Below are 17,546 nucleotides of genomic sequence, written 5' to 3'. Positions count from 1 at the left end.
CAATCCCATCATAATTATATTCATTTAATCTTCTATGAATTCCAAACAGTGTCAATAAAAATTAATTAGTTCACAGTGTACTTCTGGTTGTTTTTCTAGGCCTTTCTTAATCCACAATAAAGGGATACTAACAAGGGGACAGGTTCTGGCGCCCAAGGACCTGGGTGTGAGTCTCAGCTCCGTCATTTCTCAGCTGCGCCATCAGGAAAGCTAGTCCTTCCTTTGCGCTTCAGCTTCCTCATCTGTAAAACGGGATGATGACAACACTGCCCACCACTGAGGACTGCTGCCAAGGCTGGAAGAGTCGGTCCTTGTAAAGTCCTAGCCCAGTGCCCAGAGGACAGTAAGCATCTCCAAATGCTAGCTGTTGTTGTTATTATTATCTGAATAAGGTTTATAGGAAGAGTTGGGTATGGCTTAGAAATCAGTTCATGGGAATTGGGATGATGGATGCTGAAGAAGCATCTGTCCAACAAGTCACAGGACCCCGGCCCCTGGGGACCCCTCCAAGCATCACTTTGCATTTCTGCACTAGAAACCATACCTACTTCTCAGAGGTTTCCCTGGCCCTGCAGCCGTGCCCCACACCCCCCAAGGGCACCCGCACATCACTGGGGGCAGCTCTCGACAGTGTCCCAAAGCCGGGGAGGCCGTGAGGGCTCTTCTTCAGCTTCAGGCATAGCCTGTTTCTGAAAATGGATACTATATATTTACAGAGGAGAAATGACAGCATGTTTTCTGTCAATAGCTACATCACTTTTATTCCACTTCTTGTTTCCCCCATTTGGAGTATTTATGAAGTTTTCCATTTGATCCTTTTTTGGGGACAGACAGCTTGTTTGGAAAAAATGGACAGACAACTAAGTAAAATGGATCCCGGGGCTCCAACCCTACAAAGAACATCCTCGGGGTGGGGCCCACCTGCCCAAGGGTGGAAGGAGGCCTCCCCAGTTAGGACTCGGGGAGCCAGACTCAGGGGCACGAGGATGGGACCTGGGGACCCCGTGGAGCAGATGACCAGCCTACTGCCTCTGCTCCCGGCTGGAACGTGTTTCAGTCGTGACGAGCGTGAAGCGCAAAGGCAGTTGGCCAGAAAACAGGATGGAAAATGGGGGTTAGCACAGGCCGTGCGGACCGACCCCGCTGTGCCTCTCCCGCAGCAATGTGGAAACGGGAGGCTCTTCAGAGCTGTCTCTAGGTCATCTTTAGAGAAGCAGTGAGCAGAAACCGAGCCCCGAGTGTGAGTGGTGAAGGACAGGCCGGGAGCGGACGCCTGGGACGAGGGGAGACCTGCGGCCACCGGGCGGCGACCACGAGGGCGCTGGTCTGAGGCTCTGCGAGCTGCCGTCCTCTCAGGGCACAGCGACTTTCTGAGCGGAGAACAAATGATTCCTGCTTTTCCCAGGACGATTTTTCAAGCTGGCTTCCTCGCTGGTTTGGAGACCCAACCTGCCCATTTATAACAAGCTAACTTCAGGGCAGAGTGAAAGGCACCGGCCTTGGTGCCCAGCTCCAAACTAGAGCTGCCGCCCCAGGGTCATGGCAAGTGCCCTCCTCAGAGCCCCTTCTGGCTGAAGGCAGCCCTGCATCTCAGCTCCTCAAAGGAAGGTGCCCATTTTGCCCAAGTGCCCGTGTGTCACATCACAGATACTCGTCAGGGACACGGCGCGCTCCTTTCTTTGTTGCTTACTTTTAATCTGTCTGATCTTTAAGGAGAAAACTACCTCTAGACTTGGCTCCCGACCCTGCTACCGCAGAAGGCAGTGGCGGGAGCTCGTGGCCACAAATCCTCCTCCTAAAAAACACCTCCTCGTCTGGCAGCCAGAGAGGCGACCTTTCCAGACAGCTGGGCCAAGGGGGTGAGTCCTTGTTAAGGCCGGGCTCACGTGGGGCTAGAATCAGAACCGGAGGGACAGGGGAGCATCTGCCCTGACCAGCTCCCCACAACGACCAGAGAGTGTCCCCAGAATCGCCATCAGGATGGAGGGCTGGCCAGGATGGCAAACAGGTGCTTCGCCCGTGCTCAGGCGATCTACCAGAAAGCACATTCAGAGCACACAAGTGCTCTTCTTTGTGGGATTCTATTCAAAATCAAATGAGTATTAAAAGTCACAGCAAAGTATTTAGCTCTATTTAGTAACTGGACTATCTATCATGGTAAAGGAAAGGGAATTGGGGGCTAACATACTTCTAAGCATTTCATTCAAGGGAGAAAGATTAGGGAAAACACGTAATGTATCTTAGGAACGGGAACGTCCTGTTATTGTTAGAAACTGCTGGGACCTCATTAGAGCCTATGAAAACATCATGTGTAAGCACTGAAAGGCAATAAATCTTCAACAGCCCGAAGAGAAGGTGGGTAAAGCGGGAAGGGAAGAAAAAGAGGGAGAAAGAGGGAAATGGGCGAATTACCAGCCCTCTGGTGGTTTTTCCCATCAAACCTCGAGCCAGCTTGGGCCACCAACTGGCTTCCCAGAAGGATTGCGTGAATTCAGCTTCCTGATACAGGTTGATACAGTAGGAGACTGTATTAAATACTCTAAAATAATTATCAACAGTTAATAAAATCAGTTTAGGATAGATTTTTTTTTTCCTTTTTGGTTTTCATACTGTAACCTCTCTGCAGTCTTGGTTCTTCCTTGGACATGGAAATTCCTTCTCATAAACTTCATCCTGGTACTGAATGTTGAGCCAATTCTGAAGAGCTGATCAGAAATTAAGCAGTAAAAGTTAAAGTTGCTCACTTTGGACTAACTAAACATTGTCCCTGGAGCCACTGTTATTGGCACACAGCCAAGGAGCATCTTCCAGGCCAAATGCCTTTACAAGATTACAGAGACTGTGCAGCTCATCTATTCTCTTGTGGAATTGAAAAATGCTCACAGATAATAAGTAATAGTGCTCTTTTTGAAAAAAAAAAGAATTGCAGCTTCAGCAGTGAGCTATGTGAAAAACAGACAGGGAGAACCTGCGGACTAATCACATCAACAAAAATTTATCAATTGAGAAAGGAATCTCTTGATAAATACAGAGCGTAGGATACTCTATATCCAATAAATAATACCCTTTGCTCTATAAAAGAGATTAGTTGTCTCTTCAACTGGCCAATCTGTTTTATGATAAAAATTCAATATCTGAGCAGCCTTTATATATGGAGAGGAAAAGAAGCTCACCATCATTTGTACTTCGTTCTCCACTGACTCTTTTTTAAACACTTAACACTTCTCTAAATATTTTAGACCCTCGTCATATACCTAACTTAAATAAAAAGCTAAATTATTAAATTTCTATTAAATATAAAGTTATGAAGTTAACAAATTTGACTCAACATTTAAACAAATGATCGGTAACAAAAATTAATCAGACTCGTCCGAAGATTTAATAGGTATAAGTCTTTCTGATGCTCTAAGCACGTCAAGGGGACACCATATTACAATGAATATAAAACAGATCAGTGCACTTACACCCAAGCTAGTTTACTAAAGGTTTAACTCTATGGATTTAAATTTGCTTTTCTATTTTTATTCTTACTTGTATTCTAATTTCTTTCTGGAGTACAATTTTCACTCATCTTAAAAAAAAAAAGCTAGGGTCACCTTCTCAGACTAGCCGTGATTGCAGATGTGAGTTTTGAGAACAAAGACAAGATTTAGGCAGCTTCCAAGGAAATTGCAGCAAAGTCACTTACCCAGGTCCCTTGCTATAGCCGTGCTTGGTCCATTACTTCAGAAATTCTCGTGATCATTGGTTTTGGAAATTTTGGTGTGTTTTCATTTTTATGACCTTCATATTTTATCATCAATATCAAAATGGTGCTTATCCGGTATGTCTTGTCTGTATTGTATCTGGTACAAGTTCAGTTTTTTGGCTCTTGTTCTAAGTAAGATTCGGTCTTACTTAGATCTAAAGCCTTTGGTTGATCTGGGTCCCTGAAACGTTGTAACACTTCTTTCTCATCAACCATTAAAATCCATAATATTGACATGGAGACACCAGCAGAAACCCCTTAGCCATTCTTCATCTTCCTTTGTGTACAGGAGGCTGGGAAGGCACAGTTCTGATGGCATTTTCCTCACCTTTAGGGTCCAAGATCCCCTCACCTCCTCTGTCTGCCTTCATGTGTAGACGATTAAATATGCACAACATGGCAACGAGTGAGCAGAATGTGCCTCAAAGAAATCGAGGAGCCCAAAACAGTGGCTTCCTTTGGACAGAGTTCGCTTTAAGCTTGACTTTGAGTTTACTGCTTAACGCTGAGCACTACCTGCTGACTACTGAGAAGCTTTGTGACCACCTGTCTCATCATATCGGCGTGGCAGTTCTCTAAGAGTGGTCCCTGGGAGGTTGGGAGAAATTCAAATTCTCCGGCTCTGTCCCAGACCAACTGAACAAGAAACTCTGAGAGCACGGCCCCATATCTGTGTTCTCACAAGTCCGCTTGCGTCCTGGGTGATCAATGCCCACGCACGTTTGATGACTACTGTAGCGTCACCAGCGAGTGCTTTACTCAGTCTTCCATTTCCTTGCACCTGCTATAGTGAGATGTGCCCCGAATGTTAAGATTGCTAACCTGTGAGGATGGAATCAGCAGGAATGATCGCTTCCTGGAACAGTTTTGTCCTGCTCGGAAATAACCAACTCTGAGAAGTGTTCCGTAGATGTAGTAAGATGAAGACAGAGACACGCTCAATCAGGTCAGAGGGCTGGGAGGCAGCTGAGAAAACAACCATCAAAACTTAAATCAAGGAGAGGGAGTCTTAAAACGGGGAGATTGTGTAGAGATAGGGAAAGCGGGATGAGAAACAAGAGAACATACTGGTCTCTGCCCATCCCCCAGATCCCGACACGGAGCTCCTAAATCCCTTGGCACTTCCTGGGTGGCAGGAGCATCACTTGTTCTAAGGAGGCCAATCCTGGTGGCTCCCAGATGGCTGCAGGGTGCGGCTGCTCTCCAGAAAGGCCCAACCATGATGAGATGCTTGAACTTTCAGTCCCATCCCCCAGGCTCCAGGGAGGGGAGGGGCTGGAGACGGATGGATCATATCCTACGTCTACTTAAACATAACTCCAGACATTTGTGTCCATCAGTGTGGAGGACCAGAAGCCCTAAATGACTCAGCCCCCTTTCAAAAAAAGAAAAATAAAGGAAGTCTGGATAAATATGAACCAAAAGAAAGTAACAATTTTATGAATCAGCATTTGGCAATAAAGTGAGAAGTCTGTCTCACTTTGACGCCCGGAACCATGAGTTTCCAGTTTCAAAGTGAAACACTGGAAAGGAAGCAAGACCCAAACCAGCCTTCACCCTGAGTCTATGCACTGAACTCTGTGACCTTCCATTTCCACTGGAGAGCTCCATGGTGGCAGGAAAAACAGGAAGTGAAGGCTTCAGCCCACCCAAGGCAGGAAAACACTACATACAGGTGGGGTCCAGAATGTCCACAGCCTCAGAATCCGGGTCAGTGGGAACAGGCCCAGTTCGGAGACGGGGAGTGAGGAGCGAGCCTGTCTGGGGAACCCATGACCGCATTCCCGCTGACAGGGGCTTGCAGACGACACACACTACGTCTGTGGTTTGGAAAAACACAGACAATTTAACTCACACTCATCCCAAGTCGGTCATACTCCCAGGCAACCGACAGCAGAAATCTCTTATATCCTCAAAAGAGGCCCAATCTCAATCCCTCTCACAGAATTCCAACAGATAGTTTCAGGAGCATAAACAGGAAGAAAACAGGGTGCCATGAGTAAGCAGCAGCAGAACACGCAAACCCACATCCACACACACTCACACACGCGGCTACGCACATGCGCACACACACACACGCACTCACACTCACACACCCGCACACACTGTGGATTGGGTTTTTTTGAAAGCAGCCGCCAGGCCAGAACTTGGAATACAGATGTTTTTAGGATCAGTAACTGTGAAGGGGATGGGAAAAAAGCATGATTGAGCAGAAGGAAAGTTGAACTCAGTGTAGCTCCGACACAACCCTGTCAACCCAGCAGAAAGCACCAGTGAGAATACTGTCCATCAGAGTCATCCTGCACCAGGCTTGACACCCTCACGCAGCTTCCAGATCCAGGCTGCTGTGGGCAGGGCATGGCACAGGCGAGGCGGCACTTTGCAGATGGAGGCTGCCTGCTGATCTCGTGCCTCCACACAGCTGGGCATCAACTCTTCCCTTGAAGAAGAATATGGTGGCATATCTCTGTGTCGTAGAGATAGATAGGTAGGTAGATAGATAGATAATAGGTGGATAGATAGATAGATAGGTACAGAGACATATACCCACCCAGAATAGCCCAGGTAAAGATTTTAAACATACAAATTATCAAAAAATAAAAAATAAGTATTTTAATCTTTTAATAACTTTTTTAATCTTTTAGAGCTTTTAAAATGACCAAGCATGTTTATAAACAGAATCAAATTTAAAGTAGAACTTTTAGAAATGAAAATTATAATAATAATTAAGTTTCAAAAGTCATTAGACAAGTTAAACAGCAGATTAAGCACAACCAAACAAAAAACTATGAAACCAGAAGGTAGATATGAAGAAAGTATTCAAAATGCAACCCAGAGACACAAAGAGATGTAAGAGAGAATGAAACGTTGTAATTTATGTTTAATTAGAGTTTAGTAGGAGATAAGGGATATAAATGGGGAAGAAGCAATATTCAAAAGAGACCTAAACATTTATCCAAGGAAGACATACAGATGGCCAAGAGGCACATGAAAAGATGCTCAACATCACTAATTATTAGAGAAATGCAAATCAAAACTACAATGAGGTATCACCTCACACCAGTCAGAATGGCCATCATCAAAAAAATCTACAAACGATAAATGCTGGAGAGGGTGTGGACAAAAGGGAACCCTCTTGCACTGTTGGTGGGAATGTAAACTGATACAGCCACTATGGAGAAGAGTATGGAAGTTCCTTAAAAAACTAAAAATAGAACCACCATATGACCCAGCAATCCCACTACTGGGCATAGATCCTGAGAAAACCATAATTCAAAAGGACACATCTACCCCAATGGTCATTGCAGCACTATTTACAACAGCCAGGACATGGAAACAACCTAAGTGTCCAACACCAGATGAACGGATAAAGAAGATGTGGTACATATACACAATGGGATATTACTCGGCCATAAAAAAGGAACGAAATAGTGCCATTTGCAGAGGCGTGGATGGACCTAGAGACTGTCATACAGAGTGAAGACAGAAAGAGAAAAACAAATATCGTATATTAACGCATATATGTGGAATCTAGAAAAATAGTACAGATGAACATATTTCCAGGGCAGGAATAGAGATGCAGACATAGAGAACAGATGTGTGGACACGGGGTGGGAAGGGGAGGGTGGGATGAATTGGGAGATTAGGTTTGACGTAAATACATTACCATGTATAAAATAGATAGCTAGTGGGAACCTGCTATACAGCACAGGGAGCTCAGCTTGGTGCTCTGTGACGACCTAGATGGGTGGGCTAGGGAGGGTGAGAGGGAGGTCCAACAGCGAGGGGTTATATGTATTCATACAGCTGATTCACTTCGCTGTACAGCAGAAACTAATGCAACATTGTAAAGCAATTATAGTCCAATTAAAAAAAAAAAGAGAGAGAATGAATGAGAAATTTCCAGACTTGTTGAAAGACTCAAACCCTCAGATTAAGGAAGCCCAGTCAATTCCCTGCAGGATAAATAAGGAAATCCCAAAGTAGATACATCATAACAAAACTGAAGAACATCAAAAACAAAGATTTTAAATACGAGTCAGAAACCTTCAAAAGGAAGGAATTATATTGAAGGCTGACTTCTTACCAGCAATGATGAAAGCCACAAAAGAGTGGACTTTTTTTTTTCAATATACTGGAAGGAAATTATGATCCTCCTGAAATTCTATACCTAGTCAAATTAATTTTCCAAGAATGAAGAGAAAATAATTTACCTTTAGAAGAACAAAACCTGACAGAGTTCAGCTCAACAGGCCCTTACAAGCAGAAATTCTAAAGAATACAAAAAGTACTAGAAATTAAAAGAAAAAACACTTGATAACCTTAAATTTTGAAATTTATTTTTGTTAAAAGACATCTTTAAAAGAGAAAACAAGGCAAATAATGGAAGAAGATACTAGCAATACATGTAACTCACAAACTTTGGTATCCATCATATGTAAAGTGTTCCTACTAATAATTAATAAGAATAAGACAGCCCAATAGAAAAATGGGCTACCAACTTGAACAGGCATTGCACACAACAGAAAATTTAAATGGGCAATAAACATTTTAAATGCCCAAATTTATTAGTAACCTAGGAAATGCAAACTAACATCACAACGAGATGCCACTATACCAGGTTGTCAAAAATCTTGAAGCTTGATAATACCAAGTGTTGGCTTGGATATGAGGCAACTAGGACTTTCCTACACTGCTGATGGGACAGCAAACCAAGAGCAGGACGTTGTGGAAGATAAAAGCAGAGGGAGGTTTGAGACGACCTTTCTAAAAAACTTTAGCTGAGACTGAAGAATGGGGAGTTGGTCAGACCAAGTGACTCCAGGCAGAGAGAACACTTTGTACAAAGATCTGAATCGGAAAAGGACTTGGTGTGTTTGAGGACCTGAAGGACATGCAGCATGGCCAAGGCAGGAGCAAGGGGCACAGGACCAGAGCAGCACGGGATTAAGGCTGAAGGGGCAGCAGGAGACCCATGTCCCTTCAGGCCACCCTAAGGATTCTGATTATTATCCTGAGCCATCGGAGGTCATCGAAGGCTTTAAGCAAAGGAATAATGTTCTCAGATTTGCATTTTTTCAGGGATCTCTCTCTCTCAATACTAGGAAATGGGTTGAGTGTATGTGTGGGTACGAGTGGATACAGGAAAACCACTTGGCCTTTTGCAATAATGCAGGCAATCAATAGTGATGACAGGGGCTGGGGGGAGGTAATCAGATTGTGAATATTTAGGAAGTGAAATTAGCAGGTCTTGGTGATGGCTTGGATGTGGTGGTGAGGAAGGAGGGAGACGTAAAGGGTGACTTGTGATGTCTGGGGTCTGACTTGCATGTGGTGCTGTGCACGCACTCAGAGAGGAAACCCTGGCAGAAAGCCAGCTGGGTGTGGGGCAGAGAGGTCATTAGTCCAGTTCTGCACATGCTGTTTTGAGATGCTCGTCTTGCCTCGAGGTAAAGATGTAAAGGGTGCATCTGACACATAAATCTGGACCCAGTGGTGTCCTGGAGTGGGCTCACACGTGCTCTGCGTCTCTTACCAACTCTGCAATCACTGATACTGTGTCAGTACCTTGATCTTGGCCGTGGTGAGAATACTTACACCATGGAAATTGGCAAATGCTATGATTCCGGGTTTTTCCCCTCTGGAGAATCGGCTGTTAACCATTTACCTGCACCCACTCTTTGCACCAGAGCAGAAGCCTGGTCTGAAATATAAAACTTTCAGGGAGGCCTCGGGGGCTCTCAGCTGGGCTTCATTAGCAGCAGCTCATTTTCCGCACGGAGCTCAGAGTCCAAGCAGGGAATGTGCTCCCGCCATCCCCGTAAAACTGCCTGCTGTTGACACACGAATGGCTTCCAGACAATTTGGACAGGTTGGGGATAGTTTTATAAGAAAAGGAGTGAAAAAGAAATATTTGTCCATGAAACCCAACTCCCCTCCTGGCTTTGGCCTGGTAGTGTGGCAAGGCACGTGGCAACAGTGTTATGGGTTTGCGTGCACGTTCCCCTTACCACTTTGGGGACCATCTGGGCCTGCTTCCTTAGGAGCCTCTGTGGCCTGATGCCAGCCCTATGGACACCAGCACCAGGCCTCGTGCACACCCAGCCCACCTGATCGCCCACCCAGGCCTAAGAGCCCGGCCAGCAGCCCGTCTCCAACCACACAGCCTGCCCGCCAGCCAGCGGCACGGGGAAACACGGTGGCCGAGGCTCTGCCTCCTGGGGCGAGACGTGTGGCTCAGAGAAAGGCTCCCAGGGCCGCAGGGCAGCTGTCGGACATGGCTGGGATGGCAGCCCTGCCTGCGGGAAGTCGCAGGGCACCTCCAGAGATGCAGCCCTAAGACGTGACCGTAGCCGGCACCTGCCTCCAGGCTGGGACTCGCCGGCTTCCCCAGCATGGTCACATGCAGTCTCTCATCTCTGTTTTCTACGACAGCTCTGTGGAGTTGAAAGCACAGGGTCACTGTCTTCCTCTGTTTTACTAATGAGGTAACTAAGGTTCAGAAAGTGTGGCTTTTCAGCTCCTTCAAATTAACGTGGACCACCCGACGACGCGTGCTAAGCCTGGGTACAACCCACTCCAAGCATCTGCCATTTCTCTGGACCCGGCATCTTGTGCTTGGCATCCCTGGCTTCCTGACCTCCCTGTCTTCCCCTGATTTGAATTCCAGGTAATGGAATGCATTTGTACTTATAATGGAATACATAATTCTACATATAACTGTGTCTACTAGTAACAGTATATAGTTTGCCTTCTGAAGCATCTCAACAGACTGCTTTCTATGAGGTCCCAAGAATTCCAAGCTGTGGTCATCATATAGGTGTTAACATGTACACATAAAAAATGGTTTTAACAATAAACTTTCTTCTAAGTATAAAAGTAATGCATGCGTTCATACTATAAAATTTAGAAAATTAGGGAAATCATCCATAAGTACATTCAAAAGGAAAGTATTAAGATAAATATCAGGATAAATATACAGTCCACCAAGATGGTGACTATCTTAAAAGTACACTCATCTGAGTATGTGAACAACGGCATTTACAATATAATGAATATTCACGTGTGTGTGTCTCACCTGTGCGCATTTTCCATGTCTCATCCTACAGTCTCCTCTCAAATACCCGAGATGGGCTGTGAGACACACACTGAGTCCGATGGTCTAGGAGGTCCCCAGGGGTGCTCACCTGCTGCTGTTCACCGGCATGGTCCCTGCCACACGGAACAGGATATTCCAGAAGTGACAGGTCGTGATTCCAAAGGCTGGATAATAAAAACACCACGGCTTCCTCCTTGCTCTCTGGGATCACTCCCTCCGAGGCAATCAGCCACCACGTTGTGAGGACCTTGTGGAGAGGGACTGAGGTTCCCTGACAACAGCCGTGGGAGGTGCCACCGGAGGCAGACCCTCCACCCCCTGCCCAGCATCCAGAGGCTGCCGGCCCAGCGACACCTGGACCCCAAACTCACGAGAGACCCTGCGCCAGAACCGCCTGCTGTGATGCTCCTGAGTTTCTGATTTGCGGAAACTGTGGATTAATAACCCTTTATTGTTGGTTTAAGCTGGCAAGTTTGCAGCAGTAGATAACTAATACGCTGGATTTAAACCAGGCAACCTAATGAAATCTGGACTCGGTCACTTCCTAGGTAAGTGGCCTTGGGAAACTCACTTCATCTCTTGTTTACAAATTCTCTGAAACTGAGGGAACATTCCCCTCAAAGCACTGTTTTAGAGAGTAGATGCAGCCACACAGCACAGAGGCCTTGGCACAAGGCGACATTCTCGGGGTGACTAATTCACACCGGTTTACCCAGAGCTCCCTCGGTTTAGCCGACAGTCTGGCACCAAGACACCTCGCCCCAAGCTGACGGAGACAGTTGGTCACTCTAGCATTCATTGAAAATTGGTTGAGGGTGAAAGGCGTCCATGGTATACAGTTAAGCAAGGAAGTCTAGAAGCTGCAGGTAGACTAGCCCACACTCTACTTAGCCACACACAGAGATTCCAGATGTAGGATTTCATCACCGTATCTGTGAGAACTGGGTTCCAGGCTGCTTGTCTTAGAAGTTCTGCAGTGACCCCAGCGATGCCTGGTCTGCTGGGAACTCTGCTGCCTCCACCACTCTGGTCTCAGGGGAGAGTCTGGGCCTGCCCTGGACCGTTCTTTCTGAAGGATGGGATGGGGCCTGCTCCACACACCATCCACAAGACTATCTAGAACATCGCACTTCCTCACACACTGCTGAAGCTGGAGGGCACGGAGAAAAATGCAACCTTACAGATGCTACAAATGGCCGCTCCAGAACCCAAACTCAGAGCTGACCTCAGAGGCCCTCACCAGGCAGGGTCCCTGGCCAGCCCTGAGTCGGCCTCCGCCAAGGTCCCAAGCACCACCCTGGAGGGCCCACCTACCTCTGCCCTGCCTGGAGTTATCACCTGCAGACCTCCTTGTACTAGACATGAATAAATGCCTTTCATTCCCCTTGGCTCCATTTTCCAAAGAGCGACATCTGGGAAGCAGAGTAAAATGCTCCTTCCCCCGGGCGCACAGTTTGCCTCAGCGAAGGAGCCCAGGAAGGGAGAAGCAGGCAAAGACGGGAGGGCCCACCGCTGGCCAGGACGCTGAGGCGGGTGCAGACTGACAGCACCTTGCCGTCAGGGGGAGCCCGTCCCCAGGCAGGCCAGGTCTGCTGGTAACTCTTGAAGAACAACCTGCTTTCTGTCCACAGTGATCATTTCAGAAGTCAAGAATAAAGGTAAGGAGTCCTGAATGAGTTTTCTTTCTTTTCAAAACAAAATGACACAGACCTGGGCTGGACCATTTGACAAACTCCAGTGCTTCGTGGATTCCCTGTAATTGGGAGTTTCTGTCTTCAACTACCGAATTACCCACAGCAGATGCACCAGGGGAACCGGGTAGGCTGGGTAACACACAGGAGTGATTAGCAGACAGACCCTGATGCAGCTGGTCCTGCGGATGGAGGTAGGAAGCTCGGGGCCCAGACGTGAGTGAGCACGTGTGTGCGACAAAGGCTGGGCTTCCTGCCAGTGGCACCTACTTCACGCATCACATGTCTCATTGGAGAGAAGAAGAATGTCTTCCAGAAATCCAGGCACCCCGACACCTGGTTTAGTGCTCTTTCCAGCAGCCTGAATAAAGTGACTTGCTGCTTTCAAAATCAGGTCAAAGTAAATCAAGGGGAAGGAAGTTTTGACAAACAGGCTTCATTCCATCTGGTAAACAAGAGAAAAAGGAAAAAATTCCAGGCCAAGCCTTGTAGAGAGAAGCAGTAGTGAGTGCGCAGCCTGCAGGACACAGGGCGAGTGAAAACACCGAAATTCCGGCGCCAAGACAGCTTGTCTGCTAGGATGCTACACCGGGCGGGGGAGCGACAGCACCTCCCAAGCTTGGTTTCCTAGGGATTTGCTGTCGTGGGGCGGATATTTAGAAGCGAAGCATCATGCCATCCGCGGTTCCCCAAGACAGCAGGAAGCATCCAGGCCCCTGAAGAGTCAAGACGGACCTGCGCCAGCTGCCCCGGGTGACGGATGGGAAGGGAGCCCACGCTGACTGAACGTCCTCGAACTTCCACATGTATTCATTATGTCAACTTTGCAACAGAGGACAGTGTTACGCACCCCAACTTTATGAATCACATCGAGTGACTTGAGGGCACGCGCTTAAGAAGCGGCAGCTCCCAGGGCGAGCTGCTGCCATTGTTCTAGAGTGAACGGCCACCTCCAGGCTGTGACCACGGCATTGACCATCTGAGACCATCTCCCACACCAGGGGCAGAGGTACTGTTTTCTAGCTCAGTGCAGGTTTTCCTGGACCCACAGCCAATCGTAGCTGGCCACTCATCAGAGCTTCTCAGCAAGCATGAGCCTCGAGGCTCAGCAGTTTCACTTCTGCAATCCTGCCTTCCGACACTGGGACTTAGGATACTTTCCACAAGATGGAGGGAGTATCAAGGTAACCGCATAAAATTCACACTCATTTATGCTTTTTTTTTTTTTTTCAAACTTGAAAATTCAAATTCCCCATCTGCTCCCAGATCCTTGTCTGGCATTAACCAGACGCAGTGATACCCTTACATTATAGAGTGGGTGCAGAGGCAAGGAAGTGAATTGAATTTACAGCAGTTACCCTTTTTTGCCAAGAAACTCATCCAACTGGGGTTGGAAAACCAACCCTCAAATGTTGGGTATTAATTGGACCCTTGGCCAAGGCAATCGCTCTATCAGCCAATTAAGGCCCATGGAGCAAGAGAGAACTGTCATCCAAAGCCAACACACACAGCTCACGCCTGGTCACACGCCATTTCCTCCCGCCACCCCTTCATCTCCAGCGACTGGAGTTTCCCTTCTTCAGTCTGCTGGCAAAATCAGGGGGCTTTGAAAGCTCTCCAGGACCCAGCTACCCATGAGTATTAAAAAAAAAAGCCACAACTAGTTATTGAAACTTGTGGAAAGTTTGTGAATTTTCAATGCGGGTCCAGGAGGAGTTTGTGTTCTTCTGGAAAGAGACGATGACAAGCAGGGAACCAAGAGGAGTGGGAATTCTGGGGGCCGGTGGGCGGGTCGAATCAGCATGGAAGACAGTTTCCCACCATCTTTCTTTCCAATGTGGAAAGGAATCCGTACTCAGGACCTGCACTCTATCGTGAGTATTTCTAGCTCAATAGGTACTAGTAACAAACGTGTTGCCCATCTCTTATTAGTAAGACACACCAACCAGAAGCTTCCGCATCACTGGACTTCAACTGGAATCCAGACCGTGTCACTTTCTAGTCAAGAAACCCTGGGCGGGAACTTAAAACTCTCAAATGTCCATGCTGTCGACCTCGGTTGCCAAATGGTTTAAGTGAAAACTGCTTCACACACTTAACACACAGTACATCTCAGTAACTTAACCACTGGCACTACTGCTCCCCGATGACCATTTCCCCCAATCCTCCCTAAATCAGTAGGCGATTCCCCTCCACAAAAACAAGTATGAGATTGGATGTGAATTCAAGCCCCAAATCTGGATGACTGTTTGCTAACAGAGGCTGTGGCGTTCCTACGCGCAAGTACATACATGCAGCCCCGGTTAAGCCCTGGGAGACTTTCTGGTGGACTGCGGAGTGTCGGTACGCAGCCCCATGTGTAAGAAGCAGCAAGACTCTTTTCATATCTGACCAGAGGGGCAGAGAACCGAGGCAACTGCAATACAATTTCGGCCAAAGAGGGCAGGTTCACTTGAAAGATTCCAATCAGTCAGGGACAAGTAAAGGCTTTTTATGGATGGAATTACCTGGAAAGTTACTTCAGGCTCCCACAGCATCAGCATCCAGGGACGTGGCTCCCTCCAGCGCACAATCCGTGTGGTCGCGCACAGATGCAGTAATAACCGGTTATGATGGGCTGAGCTGGGGAGAAGGTAGGGGACATTCCCCGGTTGACAGTCATCGGCTCATGGGTCTCGATGGCAAAAGAAGTTGTCACTTGACTGAGTGGTGGCTCCGTGGGGCAGTGTCAGCAAGATCTACAGCTGGAAGAAAGCCAACATGATGGTCAAAAGCACAGAAACATTATATTTTGACCTTTCTGGCGTTACTGCTGGCAGTTATCCAAGATTTGGGACAGTCGGTTTTTTCCATGAAAAATTTAGCGGCCACCACAATAATTCATGGAGTATCCTTAGAATTCTTTGCTTCCAAGCCAAACACGAAGAGTGTTATGAAAAAAATCACCCAGTGCATTCACCTGCGCTCGACTTCCCCATCCTTCGTTAAACCTTGTCATCTTCACATTTCTTGACATGCTTCCCTTTCCCACATCTGCCCTGACTGTTAAAGCAATACTGATGGCCCATCCACCATGTATTTTTATTGAGTTTCCTCAATATAAGTGAAATAAGTGGACAGGAGGGGACTGGGTTAGGACTGCACATCGGGAAAATGCCTGTGTACTCTAAGTGTTCAGGGCTTAGTGACAAAGCAATCCATCCACCGTGAGGGTCAAGTCATGTGCCAAAGACTCTGAAGATTTTAACAGAGAAGATGGAAAATTCTCTTCCAGGCAAAGAGACCCATCAAAACAGACTCTGCAGACTATAAAATGAGCCACAGGGGATTCATAGATGAGCCAAAGGCGTGTCCTGGGCGGATGGCGCCCCGCCTTCCCCACCTTGTGCAGCCTCTCCCACGGCACCAGACCATGGTCTTTCCAATCCCTGCCTTGCCCCAGGGGGCATGTTTCTCCACCCACTATTAGACACAGTCTGTGCGGCATCCAAGGCCTAATTCCCAGACACCGAGGGCAGGAGGGACCAGCTCTTCCTCCAGAGGACACTGGTTCTAGGGGCCTGAAACTTACAACTTAACCTTTAAAAACTGCAATTTTAAAATATGTTGCATTTGTAAATTGGAAACTCATGAATTCTTTCAACCGCAGAGAAATGACGACATTAATAAAAGCCCTAATGAAATAATAAAAAGCAGGGTGCTGTTCAGGGGCCTCACTGCCATCTTAACACCCACGGATGAGGCAGGTGAAAGCCAAGATGAGTGAGAGGGCCGATTGTTGCCCCCCGTCCTGAGCACCGGAAAGTCAGGCTAGAGCTCTCACCTCCCTCCTGCTAAGAGCACGGGCCTGGGTCCCAGGTGCCAGGAGGGTGAGGGAGGGCAAGGGCTGACTACCGTCTCCACGGCCCCAGTGACCCAGAGCTTTCTGTCTGTTCCACCACAGGATCCCATCCACATGCCATAGAATAGGTACTTCTCTGCACGCTTTACAAATGAGGATTCCAAGACACAGAGACTCAGAGTAACTCGCCCGTTACACAGTTAACATGTTGCAGGACTTGTGATCAGAATCAGAGCCACGACTGTTGGGCACGCAGTATTTGGCACAGATTTAAAACCCATCTTAACCACTGTATCAGCACATCTCAAACCTGACCATGCATTCCAGCCACCCAGGGAATCTTGTCGAAATGCAGATTCGGATTTTATCGGTCCGGTGGGGCCTGTGACTCTGCATTTCTGACCGGCTCCCAGGTAGTGTGGGTGCTGCAGGTCTTTGAGGAGTGAGGTGCTACATAATGCTCCCTCCTCTACATCTAAAGGGGGTGCCCACAAGTGGGAGAGGGAGGGGTGCCGAGGGGGCAGAAGCAGGAAGGGAGCAAGCTTTCCTTCCACAAAATGTCCCGTCCCCTAATGTGCATGTGACAGTTAAGAAACTCTAAAGTCCAAAACTTTCTTCCATGAACTCTCTTAACTTGGAATCGAATTCAGGCCCTGTGTGTCCATCTCACATATGCGATGTCTTTTCTGGAACACCTGGGCCTCAGCAGATCGGCCCAGTTTTGCATCGTAACAAATCAGCCTTCAGGAGGAAGACTCTCCCCCAGGATGAAACCTCAGGACAGGGTAACGGTCACAGGTGAATGAGTCCTGCCACACACTCTGTGGGGAAGCGCAAGCTGCTTCCCCCCCAGGGACACCCCAAAGTCAGCGAGGTCATCCAGGACTGGCCTCTGCCTGGGAGTGGTATCTACTGCTCAGTGACACTTCCTTCTTTGTGGAGTTTTTGGGGACACTTCACGGAAGCTGTGCTTTATTTTCACTGAGAGCATCAGGGGTGACCCTCGAGAGTGAGGTCAGGACACGGAGGGACACTTCAAAGACATGTGCAGGCCTCTGAGACTTCGGCCCAGCATGCACGACAGGAAGGAACTCGGGGGCTGGGCCTGGGCCTGAGCGGGTCAAGCGTCGCCCCCGCTGGCTTCTTGTGTCGCCCTTGGTTCCTGCT

General features: G+C 47.7%; 1 long non-coding RNA gene across 1 annotated transcript in view; it reads right to left on the bottom strand.

Moving 5' to 3' along the window:
- LOC109551565 (uncharacterized) overlaps positions 1-17,546 on the bottom strand; it is a 196,117-nt gene that overhangs the window by 118,269 nt on the left and 60,302 nt on the right. Inside the window, exons 3-4 of the long non-coding RNA XR_012334266.1 lie at positions 15,046-15,282; positions 4,571-4,714 (exon numbers count right to left, since the gene is read on the bottom strand). This is a non-coding gene — a long non-coding RNA (uncharacterized lncRNA). The remainder of the gene's footprint in view (positions 1-4,570; positions 4,715-15,045; positions 15,283-17,546) is intronic.

The sequence above is a fragment of the Tursiops truncatus genome, chromosome 10 (genome assembly GCF_011762595.2).
Source record: "Tursiops truncatus isolate mTurTru1 chromosome 10, mTurTru1.mat.Y, whole genome shotgun sequence".
Taxonomy (NCBI): Eukaryota; Metazoa; Chordata; class Mammalia; order Artiodactyla; family Delphinidae; genus Tursiops; species Tursiops truncatus.
The sequence above is the reverse complement of the archived record's forward strand: the minus strand, read 5'-3'. Positions and strand labels throughout refer to the sequence as shown.